The sequence below is a fragment of the Dipodomys merriami genome, unplaced genomic scaffold (assembly GCF_024711535.1).
Source record: "Dipodomys merriami isolate MVZ:Mamm:240054 unplaced genomic scaffold, mDipMer1.0.p SCAF_21, whole genome shotgun sequence".
In the NCBI taxonomy this organism is placed as follows: Eukaryota; Metazoa; Chordata; class Mammalia; order Rodentia; family Heteromyidae; genus Dipodomys; species Dipodomys merriami.
In genome coordinates this window covers 12,308,789-12,328,239 of record NW_027203493.1, presented here as the reverse complement: position 1 = coordinate 12,328,239, position 19,451 = coordinate 12,308,789, and the positions used below count along the sequence as shown (strand labels likewise).

Here is a 19,451-nt window from a genome sequence, read left to right as displayed (position 1 = left end):
TCCTCTTCTTTCTTCTTCCCCATCCCTTGCCACTGCCCCTCCTCCTCGTCCTCCTCCTCCTCCTCCCCCTCCTCCTCCTCCTCCCCCCCTCCCCCCTCCTCCCCTCCCCCCTCCCCCCCCCTCTCCCCCTCCTCTTCCTCCTCCTCCTCTTCCTCCTCCTCCTCCTCCTCCTCGGATTTAAGCTTAAAACTACATCTTACTGGGCATGATTGCTTATGTCTGACAGCTCAGCTACTCAGATATATAATGACATGTAGATCATGAGTTGGAAGTCTGCCCTAGGAAAATCTGAGAGATCCTATATCAAAAACAATGTAAAAATAAGCAAGCGAAGACCTCCGGGTGCTTACCACAGGCTGTGTTCTTACACTGACTATATAGAAAGAGGAGGCAGAGTAAACCTACCCCATATATACCTCAGCCCAGGCCTGTGCCTAGTCTGTATTGTGAATGGGGAGACAAGGGAAAAGAAAAAAAAATAAGCAAGCAAGCAAGTAAATGAATGATGAAACAGATCTATCTTTCAGAGACCATCTGGTTCCTTGACAGACTACTTTGTAACATTTGCCTTTCTAGGTATTTAGCTTTCCTCTGAATATATTACCAATAGATCTGTCATTACAATTTGAAAAAACTAATTTATATATCTGTGATGCTGTTTGTGACTGCCCTCCTCACATTATGGAAACTGCAGGCTATCTATTTTATGCCCACTTTATTCATTACTGTATAGCCACCTCTGGCATAGTTCTTAACACACAAGATGCTCAATAGATATTTGTTGTTAGAGTGAAAAGCAGTCAGGACTACAGTTGTGCATCATGGACTCACACAGTCCTCTTCAACAATATTCTTGCTTCATCTGATATTATTTTGGTCACTCATCTATGTTATAAAAAACTTGTTACTTATCTGAATGTTGCTGGGATATATATTCATAAAGTATTTAATTTAAAATTCATAGAAATCTAATTTAATAGTAATTATAACTTGTCTGTAGTCTACTATTTAAAAAACTCTTGATTACTTTTAATTAAGGAGGTAATAGGGCACTCTCTTTTACTTTTATTGTGGGGAAATAAAGGTAACAACATTTACATTGTAACTTTTGAAACACAGTTCCTTGGCACTAACTGTATTCATTTTCTTAGCAACTACTTCCACTACAAATAACCATATACTTTTTACATTTGATCTAAAACTTTTTTCTCCTTAAACATGAACCTCCAATTCCCTCTGCCTTAGATACTGGAAACTACCACTTTATTTTCTCTATGTGGATTTGGGTCTTGTTGCGATGTCCTCTAAGGAGAATGAATGGTTTATGTCCCCTAGCATAACCTCATCACATAACCTCATCACAGTTTATCCAGTTTTGTGTGTGTCCAATTCTTTTTCTTTTAGAGATTGAATAATGTCCCAACATATATGCCAAATACACTTAGCTTGCTTTTATCTTTTGCATTCTGTGAATGTTTTAAACATTTTTGATCTTCAAAAACTTTCATTCTTTCTCTTTTCTTTCGTTTCTTCCTTTGGTTTTCTTTCTTTGTCATTTTTTGTTTTTTCTTTTCTTTCTTTCTTCTTTTCCTTCATTCCTTTCTTTCTTGCTTGCTTGCTTGCTTTTTTGCTTTCTTTTTTTCCTTTTCCTTCTTTCCTTCCTGCATCCTTCCCTTCTTCTCTCTCTTCCTCCCATCCTTCCTCTCTCTTTCTCTATTTTTCTTTTGGTGTTACTGGGGTGGAACTAAAGGTCTTGAGCTTGGGAGCCACAACTCCAAACCATTTTTTTTGGCAGATCTTTGCTTCCTGCCCAGGTTTATTTCTAGATACAATACAACTATGTTGGGCTTCCATTGTAGCTAGGGGAAAAGATGCATAATTTTTATTGGTTAAGATGAGAGTCTTACAAGCTTTTCTGCCAGAAGAGGTATCAAATAGCAGTCTTCTTAACCTCTGAAGCATTTATATCCAGAAATGAAATTGCAGAGTTTTGTGTTAATTTCATGCTTAATTCTTGAACACTATATATGGTTTTCCATGGTGCTAAAATTTTTATTCCTATTCTTGTCAGTAATACATTGTTTTCTTCACATCTTCATAAAATTCTTGTTTTCTTTCCTTACATTTTTATAATAGCCATCTTAATGGATGTAAAGTATTTCACTCTAGTTTTTATTTTGATTTTCTTAATAACAAGTGGTACTGACCTTTTTTGCCAGTTCTTGTTTGTTCTTTGCATATAATATTTGAGAAATATCTCTTCAAGTCCTTTGATGACTTGTGAATCAGGTTTTCATGTTTTAGATGTTTTCTTTGTGTTGAGAAAAATCTATAAATTCTAGATATAAATGTCTTATGAAATACACATTTTACAAATATTTTCCAATTTGATGTCATTATTTCTTAACAGATATGTGAAGATGTGAAATCTATACCTGGGTTTCCATAAAGAAATATCTGCTTCACTCACAGACGAAAGCATTCACATCGAGACATTTGGGTGCCCTTTTTTTTTTCTTCTACTTATTTTTCCTCTTTGGAATAGGTCTGATTGATCTGATTAATGGACTATAAGGACCAAACACCCATTAATGTTTGGTCAGAAATAATGACTTAAATTTGTATTCTCATGTGTCCATTTTGTTCATGCAACCAGTGTCTTTCAAGTGGAGAAATCATGGCTTATTGATATTCCTGGGTCTAAGGAGATGTAACAAAATATTTTGGTTTTCATTACCAATAAAATAAGCTTTCTGGCCTAGCTTTAATGGCAATGGACTTGAAATTTTGAACCTTATCAGACTCCTTATTTCTTGCTTGATTCAGAATCCTGATGTAAAAAGAGGTGTGATTAATTATCACTTTCAACAGCCATCACAAGTAACCGCAATGTAAGGGTTTTTCCTACTCTTGCCACATTATCTCAGGTTCACTTAACTGTTGCTATTTCCTTCACTTCTTCATTAATTCCATATCAATCATTGTCATATGCTTTGGGTGAGTCTAAGAAAATAAGTTCTATCATTTCAAATCTTTAGGTGGAGTCTTTATGATTGTATTCTAAGTAATCTGAGGGAAGATTCCTACCATTAATGGAAAGCTATGTTAAATAATGTTTATTTTACTCTTCTTATTCAGTGTTATTAAATAGAAATCATAAGCCAAGAGTTGCCTATTTATTAATGCATAAACATACCTCCTCTACTTACACATATGGAGTGAAATTCCTCACACAGATAATTACTGATATAATCATGCTTTAGGAGATAATAAACCTATTAATAGATTAGGTATCTTACATTTAGAGAAGAAAAATGTTGAGAGCTATTTGTCGAGACTTTGATGATATTGGGGTTTTGACCAAAAAAAAGAGGTTGTGAGGGATGTTTCTGAAATGGAAAGAAATTGAGGACTGAATTGTTTTGTTCACTTGTAAATCTTCAAGAACTGTGTAGTACATGTTATCAAGGGTGAGGCTCATTTATTCACTAAACTAAATTTTTTGGACTCTTCTGTAGAACAGATGCTTTGTTAAACTCTTCAGGTAGAAGTAGGAAAAGAAAATATGTAGTGCCACTTATAGAACTCTTGTATAGGCCTGGAACAATTTATCAAAACAAAACTGTTTAATTGTGACAATAGAGAAAAAGGTTAGTTAATGCTGTGAAAGGTTAGCTAGGCAGAATATATCTAAATAAGTTGGTGGAGAATGATATGATTAAGATATGGAATTAAACTAATATACAAAGAATAAGAATTAGTTGTATAAAATAGGGGATGAAAGAAAAAAGAATTGCATAAAATGGAAACACCAAGAAAGGCAATACTAATGGAAGCAGGAAAATTAAGGAAATGATAGAAAATCCCATGTACCACGTACTACTATTGCCACAGATAAAATTAAGATTTCACCTCACAATTATATTTTTAAGTAATATTTTAAATTATTACATAGAAACAAATCCAGTGGAAGATTATAAAAACCTCCACTGTAAAATTAAAGCTAAAATAAAGCTCAATTGAAGAAGAAATTGTTTTGTTCTTGTATTGAAGAACTTTGTATTCTTTCCAAATGGTTTAATAGTGCCAACCAAACCCAGACCACAATTTCAGCCATTTTGTTTAAGACTGATAAATTGATCTTAGAAAATCAAGGGAAGTACAAGTACTCAGATAATCATAAAGAAGACAAAAGCAGTCATAAAGGAACCCCAACCCAAGGAACTTAACTGACAGATGTCAAAAATTATAGAAAGAAATAGGGTGAAATGGAAGAAGCATTAGTCAGTTTTGTCTTAAGAACCATGGCAAGGAGAGTTATTTTTATTCTAACAGTAGATGGGAAGGGATGGGAAGGGGAAACAAAGGAGGAGGCAGCAATGCTTGATAAGAAATGTGCTCATTACCTTGCCCATGTAATTGTAACCCCTCTGTACCGTATATTCACAATAAAAAATTAAAAAAATTGTCAGATGGTTTCAATGAAGAGTGTTATAATCATATGCCAATGACTGAGAGAAATCATTTTAGTACTCAAAATGCAGAAATTTAGTAGGTTAAATCAATATTTCCTGATAGGTTCGATATGAGAGGAGAAAAGGAGATGGATTTTAGTTATTCCAGTCTTAGTGTTTCACTAATGGATAAATAGATATCCTGAATCTGGAAATATGCACAAATAAGTTCAAAGAAGAACCTTGAAGAGATATTAGTACTTATATAGTAATTGCAGCACTATATACAATTAGTTATGGAAACAACCCAAATATATACTAAACGAGAAATAGTAAAAAAAAAATGTTTAACATGTATTTGATATTACATGTTTAACATGTATTTGATGTATTTGATAACCTTAAGAAAGAAGATATCCCTACATTCCCAACAACTGTAGAAAGGAGAGGATAATTTTATCAGTGAAATGCATCTGTAAGCTATTTGCAGAAATTTGTGTATGATCTTCAGGAAAAGACAATATTTCCTGCCCTGTGGAGAATAATTAGTCAAAGTAATACTTCCCTGATTTGGCTATGTAAGGTACAGTAATGAACTGCTGGATACAATAGGCCTGACTGGTCCATGACTACTGTTGTAGAGTAGACTTTGAGTCTCTTCTTAACAAAACTCTCTCCCTGAAGGGAAGAAAGATCTTGCTTAAATTTCTCCATGCACTACTTCCTTGAATAAAATGGACCATTAAAAATATTTAAAGCCAGTAAAAGAAAGACAAACACTGAATAATTCCTTTTACATTAGGTGTCTAAAGTAGTTAAACAGAGGAAGCAGAGAATGAAAAGGTGAATTCACAAGGCAGGGAGAAGAGGAAGAAATGTTTTGTTCAATTGGCGTAAAGTTTCAACTATGCAAAATAAGTTAGGTCTAGAGATATATTTTTATTCTTTTTTTTTGGTCTGGTCGTGGGGCCTGAACTCTGGGCCTGGGCGCTGTCCCTCAGCTCTTCAGCTCAAGGCTAGCGCGCTACCACTTGAGCCGTAGCACCACTTCCGGCTTTTTTTCCCCCGCTTATGTGGTGCTGAGGAATCGAACCCAGGGCCTCATGCCTGCAAGGCAAGCGCTCTACCACTGAGCCACCTTCCCAGCCCTAGAGATATAGTTTTATAACATAGTCCCTATCCAGGTTTGATTAGACAATTATATTTTATTTCCAGGGTAGATTCAATATTAAGTTCTTACCTCAAAACAAACAAAAGACAAATGGACACAGGAAACATTTACAGGTGAGGGAAATACCTATTACTTGATTTGAGTGTTATGGAGAGCCCTGAGAAACCCCAACAGCAAATGATCAGAGCTAGAAGAACAAGTCAGAAAGGTAGAAAAAGAGTGTTAGAGAGTAGAATTAATGCTAGGAGTTGAGCAGGTCTAAGAAGTTAAGAAAGAGAATTGATTTAAGGAAAAGAGAAAGGTCAGCAATACCGATGGCTGTCCAGAGATACAGGAAGAGATAATTGAAATCAGACATTCCCCAGCAGAACAAATAATTGTTGAATGAGCAGATAGAAAATGAAAGTCAGAGTTTCTGTGCAATTCACAGTGTAAAAGAAAACCAATGGTTTGGAAAATACGAGATTGAATTTATTGAAGGTAAAAACAACACATCATTTACAGAGTGGAGAATGAATCTAAGCATGAATTTCTTCATATTTTTGTCCATGTTGATCATCTTCCAAAGCTTCATTAAAGAAAATGATGCTATTGTTTGTGGGATCTGGTTATTTAGATATCTAAGTACAGATTGTTCTTAGTTGCTACAATAAAGTTTTCAAATCAAAATACATTTCAATTTCAAATTTAAAGATCCCATACATGTCTGTTTTGATATTTTGAAACTATCAATTGGTTTCTTTCTTTTCCTTTTTTTTTGTTGGGGGGGGCGGTAATACTGGGTTTTGAACTCAGAATGTCACAGTCGGAAACACTTTAACATCAGAGCCACAACCCTAAACTAACCTTTTGCTTTCAATATTTAATATTATGATTTTTAAGAGAAGGACTAATTAGTTGGACAAGAAATGGACTTATTACCTTACTTAGTATGCATCAGTACCTTGACAATAAAAAAGTAAAAAAATTAAAACAATTAAAAAATAGATATTACTTGCAAAGCCCAGGTTTTCTCATCAGAAATAACTGGCTATAATAGGAAATGCCCAAATAAACTAAAAGGAGTTAATGAATGAGATCTTGGATTCAAATCATTGGGATCTGTACTCAGAAGGACCTCATAAGTATACTATTATTGTTATTAGGTAAGAATGTTTACTAATCGATGCCCTCATGAGTCTTCTGAACTTGCGGGCAGACTTTAAAACCCATACCAAAAGACCTATGTAGGCACTGAAAAAGATTCAGCAGCAAATAAGGCCCTATCACAAATAATGACTACCTGAGCAAGTAGTAGCATATGAGAGAGGAAAAGCAGAGGAGGATGGATGAAATTTACAGAAAATAAAAGCCTCTGACTTGTGAAAACTGGAAGAAAACTTTATGAAAGGTACACACAGGATCATAAGTGCAGGTCTGGGGGCAGCGGAGGGGGAGTTAGGAGGTGGTTCTGTTTGACTTTTGACCCAAATACTTGTGCTGAGAAACCCTGTACAAGCCAATCAAACTTCCAGTAGGTCAGTGGCTCCATCCATAAAATGGGTTGGTCAATGCTAGTGTGTAAATGAGGCTGCCTGTTTAAAATGTACATTATGTTCAATCAGCCCAGCAGCCAGCCAATTTTCAGTGCCATCTGCCCTTCCCCGTGGTTGGGTGCCTTCTTTTCTTTTTTTTTAAATTTTGTTTTATTGTTAAGATGCTGTACAGAGGGGTTATGGTTACATGAGTAAGGTAATGAATATATTTCTGCTTAAGGTAATGAGTATCTTGTCAAGCATTGTTACCCTGTCCTTGGTTTTGCTCCTACTATCCCTGAACTTTCCCCCACTTCCTCCTCCCCTCCTCCCCCCCCCAGAAGTTGTAGAATTCATTTCCAACATAGTGTCTTGTGAGTCTCATTGTTGCAATTTACTCACTTTTGAGTTATAGAAATTTTACTTTCACCAAAATCAAAAGGAAGCCAGATGCCAGTGGCTCATGTTTATAATCTGAGCTACTCAAGAGGCTGAGATATGAGGTATGTGGTTTGAAGTCAGTCTGGTCAGGAAAGTTGAAGAGATTTATCTCCAGTTAACCAACAAACATCTGGAAATGGAGCTGTGGTTCAAGTAGTGGAGTGCTAGCCTTGAGCTAAAAAAAGCTCAAAATGCAGAGCCCAGGCTCTGAGTTCAAGTGCTAGGACCAGCGCGTGCACATACATACACACACACACACACACACACACACACACACACACACACACACACACACACACCACATGATTTAAAGGAATTATAATGTACAGAGACATTCCATACATCCTTATCCAAAACTAGGCATAACGTCCTCCGTTATGAACATATAGTGGTCAAGTAGAATCCAGATTCTAATAATTTGGAATTATTGCAGAGAGATTTGAGTCCATCCCAAAAGGAAAAGGGACTGTCATAGAAAACTGGGACAGGCAGATAAAATATCATTCTCAATTGAACTAACTCACAGAGAAAGAACATATATAAGAGAATCAAGCAGACATGAAATAAGGAAAGCTTTAGTAAGTACAAAATCTCAACAACCATTTAGATCTTAGTTCCAGTTCTCTCTCACTTGCTCTGTGTGTGTGTGTGTGTGTGTGTGTGTGTGTGTGTGTGTGTGTGTGTGTGTGTGTGTGTGTGTGTGTGTATACATGTACCTGTGCACCCTAGTTCTGGAGCTTAAACTCAGAACCTGACTGTTATCCCTGGAGCTATTTTGTTCAAGGCTAGAAACTCTGTGACTTGAACCATAGCTCCAATTCCGGTTATTTGGTGGCTAATTGGAGATAACAGTCTCATGAACTTTCTTGCCCAAGTTGACTTTGAATGATTATCCTCAGATCTTCTGAGTAGTTAGAGTATAAGCCAGAGGTGCCCAACTTTTCTCACTCTTTTGTGTCATGTAAGTTCTCTCTTTCCCTTTCTCTTCCCTTCTTCCTCCAGTCTTTTAGACTAAAGAAATCAGAATGCTTTTCTATTATTGTCAGGTAGAAAGCAAACTTAATGGAACTTGCATTTCAACCTTCTGCTGAGATCAGGAGTTGGATCAATGAAGTGGGGTCATTTTAGCAGCTGGATCATCTTAATGAGATTATATGTAGTGTATTTCAATTTGACTTGAAAATGTGGTAGAGGAGAGGGTTGTAAATAAAAAATTATAACACTCAAATTTAGGTCATAAAGGGTCTGAAATAACATGATTTATCTTTGATTTGATAAGAGAGGATGTTGAGATAGGAATTACGAGATTGACTTGAGTTTGTGTGGTTACAGTAGTGATCCCCTTGTATTTATGAGACATCAATTATGACTAGTACATGTGTCATGTTAACTTTCTCGTATAAATTTTATGACTTCATTTTCCAACCACCTCAGAGCCTGTTATTGTACGTTTGAGGTAAAGAAGCTGAAAGCGGTAGCAGTTTTAGAATTTATGTAGTCTATTGTAGTAGCTAGCAATACATAGCAATATCTACTATACTTTTCTGGCTTTCATTTTAAGCACTTAACCTGTATGCTTTAATTTTCACACTGTGTTAAATGGAATAATACAAAAAAAACACCCTCTACAAAGGTCATACAGGTAGGAAATATGAGTGAAATGGGTCAGATATAAAATGAAAGGGAATGGTGGTGGCTATGGCAGATTCTGGCTAAATTCAAAGTACATTTTACTTCTAAGAGAAAATTCTTCCTTTCTTTGAACTTGAAATTGGGTCTGTGGATCATATATTGCCCTTGAACCAAGGCCAATCATGTAAGAGTAGAGCCTCGAGGTAGAAGATGAATTTTACAATAATTACAGGTAAAGATGAAAAGAAAGTCAGATCTAAGACCAAGTTAGGCACAGTGAGGGATTAGGAGTGTCTAATTCAAAGACAGGACATACAAGGGATGTATGAGTTGTATAAGTGGCAAAACAAGAGAAGATTTTACTGTTATACCTTAATTGCAATGTGATTTGAGATCTACTAGGAGAAAAGGGCTACAAATATGAAAGAGTTGAGCAAAAATGAGCAAAGATGATAGAAATTGGTTCTGGGGCCACTCAATTTAAAGAGTTGTCTGATATGGCTTCAGAACTATTTTCAAATATTAGAAAACCAGAGACCAAAAGAGAAATTTGCATCTAAATTATGGCTATTTCATTGCTTAAGACAAAGACGTTTGCTTTAGAGTGCCTTTTTCTAATTATTTTCTAGGACAGAAGATTGTACGGAAGCTTATATATCTAATAGAAGTAATATACATGTTCTGCATTTAAGGATTTAAGACCTTCATTTCCTAAGTACCAGAAATACTTAAGTAGTTCATGAAGTTTGTATAACAGAAAGACAAATACAAATAAAATAAATAAATTCAGCAAAATAAATAAATTCAACTATTTTCCTGAGAGCCCTTCTTCCTTTATCTGGTCTCTGACTGACCACCTGGGAAAACAGAACTCAAAGTTTAACTCACAGTTGGCCTGCTCACTCTCGGTCCAGCTCTCTAGCCTTGGCTTGAAGAAGGTAGTTTTCTTTGGTTTTCTTGCTGTGGCTTTCTTACATGCAAAGGAAAGGGCTCATACTCCTTCTATTGAGAAGCACAGTCAGAAAAGCTATCTCAATTTTAATCAGCCATAATTATTTGGGGCAGGGTATAGGATATTACAAACATAATCGTGGCAGCTTTTAGTAACTTCCGGATGGGAAGAAGAATGGGGGCAAGAGCCAAGGGTCCTGAGTGCATCTGGCTTGCGTGTCTTCAGTTGTGTGTCTATGGATATATGGTTCCTACCTCTGAGAGACTGTTCGCTCCACAACACAAGAGGGGTAATGATGACACATGCTTCCAAAATATTCTATCAGTAAGCGAGCATGTACCTGCACAGCAAACCGCATAACACAGAGGTGTCATGGAACTTCATAGCACTTGGAAACATGTGCACTGATAACATAGAAGTATGGATTATGAACTTAAATGAGGTGAAAATCACGATTCATTCACTGAGGATGTAAGTTATGGAGAAAGTGCTTTGGAAAGTCTCAATTTGTCAAATGGAGACTGCTCAGCATGGTTGAAAAAGTGAGTCACTATGAATGAATCTTCGTGACCATACCGTATATACATGAGAGGTCCAAAATTATTTGTTTTTGCTCGTGTTGCTACCATCTTCATTATTATGACTATCAAAATTATCATGATGGTGCCATATTTCTCCCTAGAGTTTATTAGTCTTATGGCTTGAGATTATATACATATATACAATATATATAATATGTAGTATACATATCTGCTTACAATTATACTATAATCCTACTCTTTTAAAACATCAGTGTTGTCTTTGTCCTTGTAGCTTTTCTGTCATTTAGAAATGACAGTATAGAAATGAACAGCATGAATTTGGGAGTAACCCTCTATAGTCACAATCCTCATTCTTTCCCTTTGGCTCTGTAGCTGGATGGCACTTGCCTTACTAAGTTGTGAACTCCTAAAGCTATTAGGTGCATAGAACATAATAATGTATACACATCCTCATCCTTTTACATAGCAATTATGAGCTCAACAAAGGTTGCCTACTGTTGACATTCACTCAGTCTGAGGACAAATTGTCAACAACTTTGAAGTTCAGGAAGCCACAGAGGGTGTGCTGTTGAATTACAAAGGAAAGTAGTGGTTAGCTACCATGAAATATCATCACACAAGCCTTCAGAGTAGTAAAAATGAAGAGTAGTCAACATGCTCTAGGAGCTAACAGTGTTCTCTAATGTCAGAATGACCTGTGCTTTCTGTGTCTGAGCAGATGGCCCATGTGGAAACGTTATTTCAGGAAAAAACGAGTAATTTTGCAAAGCAAGAAAAAGGACAAAGGCTGCAGGAGAGATTCATCCTAGAAAGTTCGGGGAATGCAGTTTGTGGGTGGCAGTATATTATGGAACTAAATTTGTCTGTTTGGATTTATAGTAGTCTTCTCTGGAGAATCAGTTCAACAGGAACTGGTATTTTTGTGCACAAAGATAGGGAAAAAAACAGTCATGGAAAAGAGTGGTAGAATTAGGATCTGAAATGTTCCCCAAAAGCCAAAATGTTAATGGCTTGCTCTCCACTTTGATATTATCATTGTATTAGTATTGGAATCCAACAAGAGGTTGCATCCTTGAGGATGTGCTCTTAAAGGGGTATTCTGACCCTGTTCTCTTCTTCCTTGTACACTCTAGCTGTCACAAGGGAAAGAGTTCTTGTCACCACAAACTCTCTTTTGTTTTTTTGTCAGTCGTGGGGCTTGAACTCTGGGCTTGGGCAGTATCCCTCAACTCTTCAGCTCAAGACAAGCACTCTACCTCTTGAGCCACAGTACCACTTCCAGTTTTCTAGTGGTTCATTGGAGATAAGAGCCTCATGGACTTTCCTGCCTGGGCTGGCTTTGAATCGTGATCCTCAGATCTCAGCTAGGATTATGGTCATGAGCCACCAGTGCTGGGCATGAAGAACTGTTTTTAGAAGTGGAGCTGTGGCTCAAGTGGTAGAGTGCTCGCCTTGAGCTGAAGAGCTGAGGGACAGCGCCCAGGCCCAGAGTTCAAGTGCCATGACCAACAAAAGCAAAACCAAACCAAACAAAAAAACTGCTTTACCACAAGTTCAAAACAATATGCCAACAGATCAGAGACTGAAATGTGCAGATCTTCAAATAAACCTTCCATCTTTTTAAGTTGATTGGTAACAAGTACTTGTTACACTAATAGAAAGTTTATCAGCACACATAGGTTTTGCTTGCACAAACAAAGGAAATCACAATCAAGTTAAAAAAAAAGAAGCATGGGGCCTTATTGAAACTATTGAAATAATAAATAGAAACACATACAAAATAAGTGGTGTTTGGTTTGTCAGAGCGCTATACCAAACAGAGTAACGACCTAACTTTCTTCCCCATTTGGAACTGTATTTACGAAAGTTCTCCATGATGTATAAAATTCTACAAAGCATATTCTCAACAAGGCCATTAATATAAAAAGCAAGTGTTGCTAAGACAGTGTTTCTTCCATTTATTTTTCCTATTTCTAACAAGGGCTGGCCTTCTAAATACGGTGTTATACTTAAAACAGCAGGAGAGTTCAATAAAACGATGAGAATAGCAGGGTGTATCCAAACATATTAGTTAATATTAGTACAACAAAATCTTTGAAAAAAGATAACCCATTAAAGCATTTGATACTCTTTTGTGTTTAGTTTTTGTGTAATTTTGTTTTATGAATTACCTGATACCGAATAATATTTTTTTATATTTGTGTTGGCTGGATTTGGCATTTGGAATAGATTGAACTAATTTGCTGTCATGTTTCATGTTGATTATAGCTCATTTGACCATATATGTACTGGAAGTAAAATATCGATCTGTATGGTACAAATGATAAGGGTAAACATGAAATGCATCTTACCAAAATAAGTGAACTGCCTAAGAAGCTTCATTTACATAGATACTGTTTCATATCATAGCATTCATGAAAAGCAACGGCATTTAACCCAGCACTTTGTCAAAAATACTATTTTGAAAAAATTATGTATTTGAGCAAGCTATTAAGTTTAAAATGTACACTTAACTTTTCACTTAGAGTAATTAGATAAAGTTAATATAAAATCTGATAAGCTCCAGTGTGACATGTGTACAATTATCTCTCAGTCAAATCTAAGGTGTCTCAATGTTTGCTACAGCTCCTTTACTTTTGCTTCACATTAAAAAAAATATGGACCTTAGATATAGATCTTAGGCTAGGACCTAGATTCCAGCATTCTATTTAAATAAGTACTATAGTACACTGGATTCAAATTTGTGCCCAACTCTGGAAACTTCCATTCATCAACCATAGTTTTCCTCTCTCCATACATTCAACTACACACATGGGTTTCTGGTTTACATTATAGGCTTCCACTCACATGATTGCTTTCCAAGCTTTCCCATACTAGAATGTTTGTACTTTCTACTTTCATTAATTTCTGCCTTTTTTAATTCCCAATGCGCTCTAAGTGGAAAACAGGCTACATTTCCCTTTGATGGTTTCCCCAACCTTCTTATTTGGAGTGATGTTGTTTATTGCTGAGACATTGGTAGCTACAACAGTGATGGTCATGATGCTCAAGAAATAACATGTTTTATGCAAATAAGACACATCAAAAACAGGACTTCAAATATGGACCACGAGGAATAGGCTAATAGTCGTAAGAAAATTAATAACCATTAAAAGACAAGGATCACATTTTTTAAATTATCCAAATGATGGCAGGAACATATCTTCTTAGCTTCTGTTTCCATAATGAAAGCAATACTGTTGTGGTTCCATCCAGTGTTAGAAATAGCTATTCTCTACGCCAGTGCCTTGTATATATCAACTCCTGCAATTCACAAACCAACCATATCTAGTAGGTATTATTTTAATAATCATTATTAAGAAACTGTGAAGAGCTGGGTATTCTTGTACAGAAAACTGTTAAGATCTATTTCTTCTAGAGAACATAATGGATAACAGTTACTCATCTATATCTGTATCTATATCTATATATCTATATATCTATATATCTATCTATATACATATATCACAATTTATAAGAGAGTAAGACCAAATTTCAACATAAAGCTTACTCACAGAGGCCTCTCACAGCAATTGTGCAAGCTCATTAAATGAGTTAGGCAACATTTCTCTTTTTTTTGTTGGTCATGGGACTTGAACTCTGGGCCTGAGCACATCCCTCAGCTCTTCAGCTCAAGGTGAGTGCTCTACGACTTGAGCTACCATACCACTTACAGTTTTCTGGTGGTTTATTGGAGATAAGACTCTTACAGACTTTCCTCCCCAGGCTGGCTTTGAACTGAGATCCTCACATTTCTATGTGAAGAGAACATGGCCCCTAAGTCTACACAACTTTTACTCCTCAAAAATTTCAGTATTTTAAATGTTTATTGCAGCATTATTTACCATAGCTAAGATATGGAACCAACCCAGATGTCCCTCAGCAGATGAATGGATCAAGAAAATGTGGTACATATACACAATGGAATTCTATGCCTCCATCAGAAAGAATGGCATTGCCCCATTTGTTAGGAAATGGAAAAACTTGGAAACAATTATATTAAGTGAAGTAAGCCAGGCCCAAAGAAACATAGGTCCCATGGTTTCCCTTATTTGCAATATCTAGTATATGTATGAGTCAAGCAGAAAAGATCAGATAATGTGATGTCAGGAAAATGAACCCTTAGATATGTATTTTAATGTTTTTTTTCTTTCATGCATGTGTTTCTAACGCATTTATAAGATTATCTCTTTGTTGCTTTGTATGTCCCTCCCCCACAGTATAACCCCTGCTTTCACTATATTTGATGTCAGGATAACTTGTGGAGGAGATGGAGAAAATCCAGTTGTTTAAGGGTACAGGTGGACCTGTTGCAACAATGAGAAGTACAAGTTGTCATGTCCAAAACGAGCTTTACAACGTCGGTGCGGGGGGGTGGGGGGAGGGAGGAAGGAGAAGGATTGGGATTGGGGGAAGGGGGAAGGCTGGGAAGGGATGTGAAGGGTAAACCAAAGGAGGAGGGTGCAATGCTTGGTAAGAAATGTACGCATTATCCTGCCCATGTAATTGTAACCCCTCTGTATAGTATGTTCACAAATAAAATAAAATTAAATTAAAAAAAAAAGAAAATGTTCCATGCAATCTGGTAATTTTCGCTATGCAGGAAACTGAGGATGGCAGTTCAAGGCCAGCCTGGTAGAAAAGTCTAAGAGATTCCATCTCCATAAATGAGTAAGAAAGGAATGTAGGTATAGTAGAGTATCTACTTAGCAAGCAAGCAAGATTAGTGAATGTGAAGCCATGAGTCCAAACCAAAGAAGAGAGAGAGAGAGAGACAGAGAGAGAGACAGAGACAGAGACAGAGACAGAGACAGAGACAGAAACAGAGACAGAGAGACAGAGACAGAGAGACAGAGACAGAGAGAGAGAGAAAAAAAATTTCATTATTTTATTAAAATGGATCATGATGGGACCTTTTCTGCTTCTAATTCTAAATCCTATGTTGTATAGATCAGTTCTTTTTAAAAAATCATTATTCTAACCACGTTTTCTTCAATAGTTTTAAAGGTTGGCAACAAGGAAACATTTTAGTTCTTGAATGTGTGCAAAAGATTCTTCTGACTCAATAGCATCAAAATTACCTACAGAGGGGTGGGGAAACTCTCTTCTGCCAAGATCCACATGGTTACTTATAATATTGTTCACAGATCACGCAAAATGATCAGTGGAATCATATGGCTATGAACAGCCAACAAGAATCATACATTTCAGCCCCCTGACACCCCAAATAAATCCACAGACTTTATAGCACCTGAGACGGGTGGGAATAATGAAGCCTGTTAGAAAAAGTATAATTCTAACCTTAGACATACTGAATAGAATCTTCATTTCAACAAGATTCCCAGGTAATTTGTATTTTATTAGAGTTCAAGCTATGCTAAACTAGCCCACTCATTCTCAGACTTGGCTATACACTGGATTCATGGGGACAATTCTACAAAACAATCTGAGCCCACTTCTCAGATTGAATTGGCTTGAGGTGCAGGTGGGAAAATTCTTAATGCTCTCTAGATTAAATCGCACCATGCAATTTAATTTGGGAAATGGCACTCTCATCACTTTATCTTAAAATTGCAAACATTCATTATCTTGATCTGATCCTTTATTCCCTCTACAAATACTTAAGTCCCTGGCCCCAAAGAAAAACACATTTTTGCATTCTAAATAGGAATATAGTTATTCATTTTCAAGGGTCATAATAAGAAACCTGAGGCTGGTAATATAAGGCATATTAACCAGTGCATCCAGCAGTGAGTCATTCATTAGGATCCACATAGGCATCTGTACATTGAAGCCTTGTGCATATTGGCTTTCAGACCAGAGCAAATTATTCCTCTTACATGTTTCACCACCATATTGTCTAGTTTGACTAGTGTTCTTTGGACATAGAAAGTTACCTTTTCACTGTTTAGTAATGTATATTGATCTCTTGTCATAAACTCATAGTATTATGTATTTTGATTTCTTCTTTTCTGTGAGAATCCTAAAAGTCATGGGTTGTTTTGTTCATCTAGGTGTCATCAAAGCCTTGAATAGCCTCTGTTCAATAAATGTTGATAAAGTAAGTTTGAAACTCCATTTCTAACAGGACACTAGTGGCTTACACCTATAAGCCTAGCTACTGAGGAAGTTGAAATTTGAGGATTGTAGTTCAAAGTTAGCTGGGGCTAAAAAGTCAGTGAGGCTCAAATCTCCAGTTAACCATGGAAAGGCTGGAAATGGAGCTATGGTTCAGGAAATAGAGCTATAGTATTGAGCACAAAAGCTCAGAAACAGCTCTCAGGCCCTGAGTTCAAACTCAAATCTGTCAAAAAGGAAAAAAAAAAGAATCCATCAATTCCTCACGCATACACAAACAAGGTGAGAATGCTTTAAAAATCCAATTCATTAAATATTTATTGAGTAGATGATTGACTTCCTATTAAGCATTACATTGACCACTCATGCAGAATATCAAGAGAGATAAAATATTCTCTCGTTGACCTACAATATAGCAGAAAAATAGAGACCCCAATTAAAAATAGATGAGTATGAAGATGGATGATAAGCACACAAATCAAACACTAAGTAACTATCACGGAAACAAAGATTAATGCAAGACAGATATGCTCTTTAATTTTTATTCCTGAAAGCTGAGTTAGTGAGAATATCATGTATTCTTTAAAAATGTATAAAATAGCTGGGTACCAGTGGCTCATGCCTGTATTCTGATGTACTCAAGAGGCTGAGATCTGAAGATTTTGGTTCAAAACCAACCCTGACAGAAAAGAACAGTGAGACCCTTATCTCCAACTAACCAATATGGTAGAGTGTCAGCCTTGAGCAAAACAGTAAATGGAGAGTGTCCTGACCCAGAGTTCATTCCCTAGTTACCTCCACAAACATATAAATGTGATGCCATGAGGATGCAGTATTAATTTGGAAATTAGAAAGTTTGGTTTATTTCTGACACAAGTTTAAGCTCAAACCAAGTTATCTCAGATCACTTTCCAGTGAGAATGCACCTCCAAACTCTTGAAGTTGGGGGGAAAAAAAGTTTTACTGCCTGACTCATTGAGACTCATTGAGACTTTGCAGTACTGTAGAGATAATGGAAAAATACTTTTCAACACCAACTCCACTATTCATTGCTTTGAACACTACAATAAATAGAAAGGACAAGAATTGAAAGTCTTTCTTTTCCCTCTTAGCCTTTTCTAAGTGCTGAACTGAATAGGTGTCAACTTTCTCTTGTAGCCCTGGCAGTTCTTACTTTCAAAAGAACAATCAGATGGCAACCCTTTCAGAAAATTGATCTGCCAAAGTTTGAAATGCTTAAAAATAAACTGTCAGGTCTGTCTATTTCCTCCCTGCATAACCTGTCAACCTCACCTCTGGCTTCTTATTTTCCCACACCTAACAACCATGTATTCTATTTCAAAAGCTTTCTATGAAGCACCTCCTTTGTCAAAAGTATTGTAGACCCTGACCAAATATTTCAAAAAATTGTAGGAGGACCTGAATAGGGATAAAAGCTGACCAGTGCTCCCTGCTGACCTGACACCTCTGCCCACAGAGTTCTGAAAAGTGGGTTAGGAAAGAGTATTCCTTCTGCATTCTCTTTGACAATTTCAATTCTCACTTCTCAGGGAAAAAGAAATCACTTGCATATAAATTTTATTTTATTTTTCTATTTCTTGTTCACTTAGCACCTACATTTGAGCTTCTCTCTAGGAGATCCCAGCAAAAAACTGACTGAAGTAGTTTTAATCAGAAGATGTTGTTATGTTTTACTCTACATTACATTATTTCCAATGAGTCTTTCTTTTATAATAAAGCCCATAATCTCTCCTAAATGAACACATCTACTCAAACACCTGTACAAGAGGCCAGGCATTCGACATATTGACAGTGATGATCAACTAAAGTACAAATTAAGCTGGCCAGTGGGGGGAGATTGCAACTTTGTGACATCATTCCTGATGTTAATATCCTCACTAAAGTACCTATATGTAAGCTTAGATAAGATAAATTCAGGACTCTAAACATCCACACAGTGAGACCAAAGGAGGATATTCTTAGGAGAGGATCACAAGGGCTCAATAGCTATGTGCACATGAACATACAAAATGCTGCTTATCAAATTATATTCCAAGGAAATGGAAACAAGAGGATTTTTATTTTACATTTTGTGCCCCTCCCCTTGTTACTGTTTATATTTCTGTACTTTTTTTCTTGTATGCACATTTATCTGATTTGGGAAAGGAAGGTGAGGCACAGAAATGGAGGGACAAAGGATGAACTAATTCAGCTTATACACTCACTAGATTCTATGGTAAAAACATACTATACAACTGGGTGGGGGAGACAAGATGGTAAAAATTGGAGAAAACAAGTGTTCAAAAAGAAATGTACTCAATACCTGACTTGTATAATTGTAACCCCTCTGTACATCACCTTTACATACACACACACACACACACACACACACACACACACACACACACACGATTAAAATCAACAACTTCATTACAGGTTTTATCTAAGAAACACATTTATGAAAGGATCCATTACCTTTCTTTTAGAAATAGACATATAAAAACTTTTTAAAATGACCATAACGAGTAGTTTTACAGAATGCCAGTCATTTATAACCTAAGGTGAGCTAGTGGGTTTGATATTTCATGTTTGTTTTTAATACAGGGAACTTGTGCTTTAGAAAGAGAA

The 19,451-nt window shown here is 36.4% G+C and overlaps 1 protein-coding gene and 1 non-coding gene across 6 annotated transcripts in view; one reads left to right on the top strand and one right to left on the bottom strand.

Moving 5' to 3' along the window:
- Lrrc4c (leucine rich repeat containing 4C) overlaps nucleotides 1–19,451 on the bottom strand; it is a 1,099,028-nt gene that overhangs the window by 379,924 nt on the left and 699,653 nt on the right. The window lies entirely within an intron of this gene.
- LOC138834265 (small nucleolar RNA SNORA51) lies at nucleotides 334–464 on the top strand. Its single transcript, XR_011374035.1, has one exon. It is a non-coding gene; the product is annotated as a small nucleolar RNA SNORA51 (small nucleolar RNA).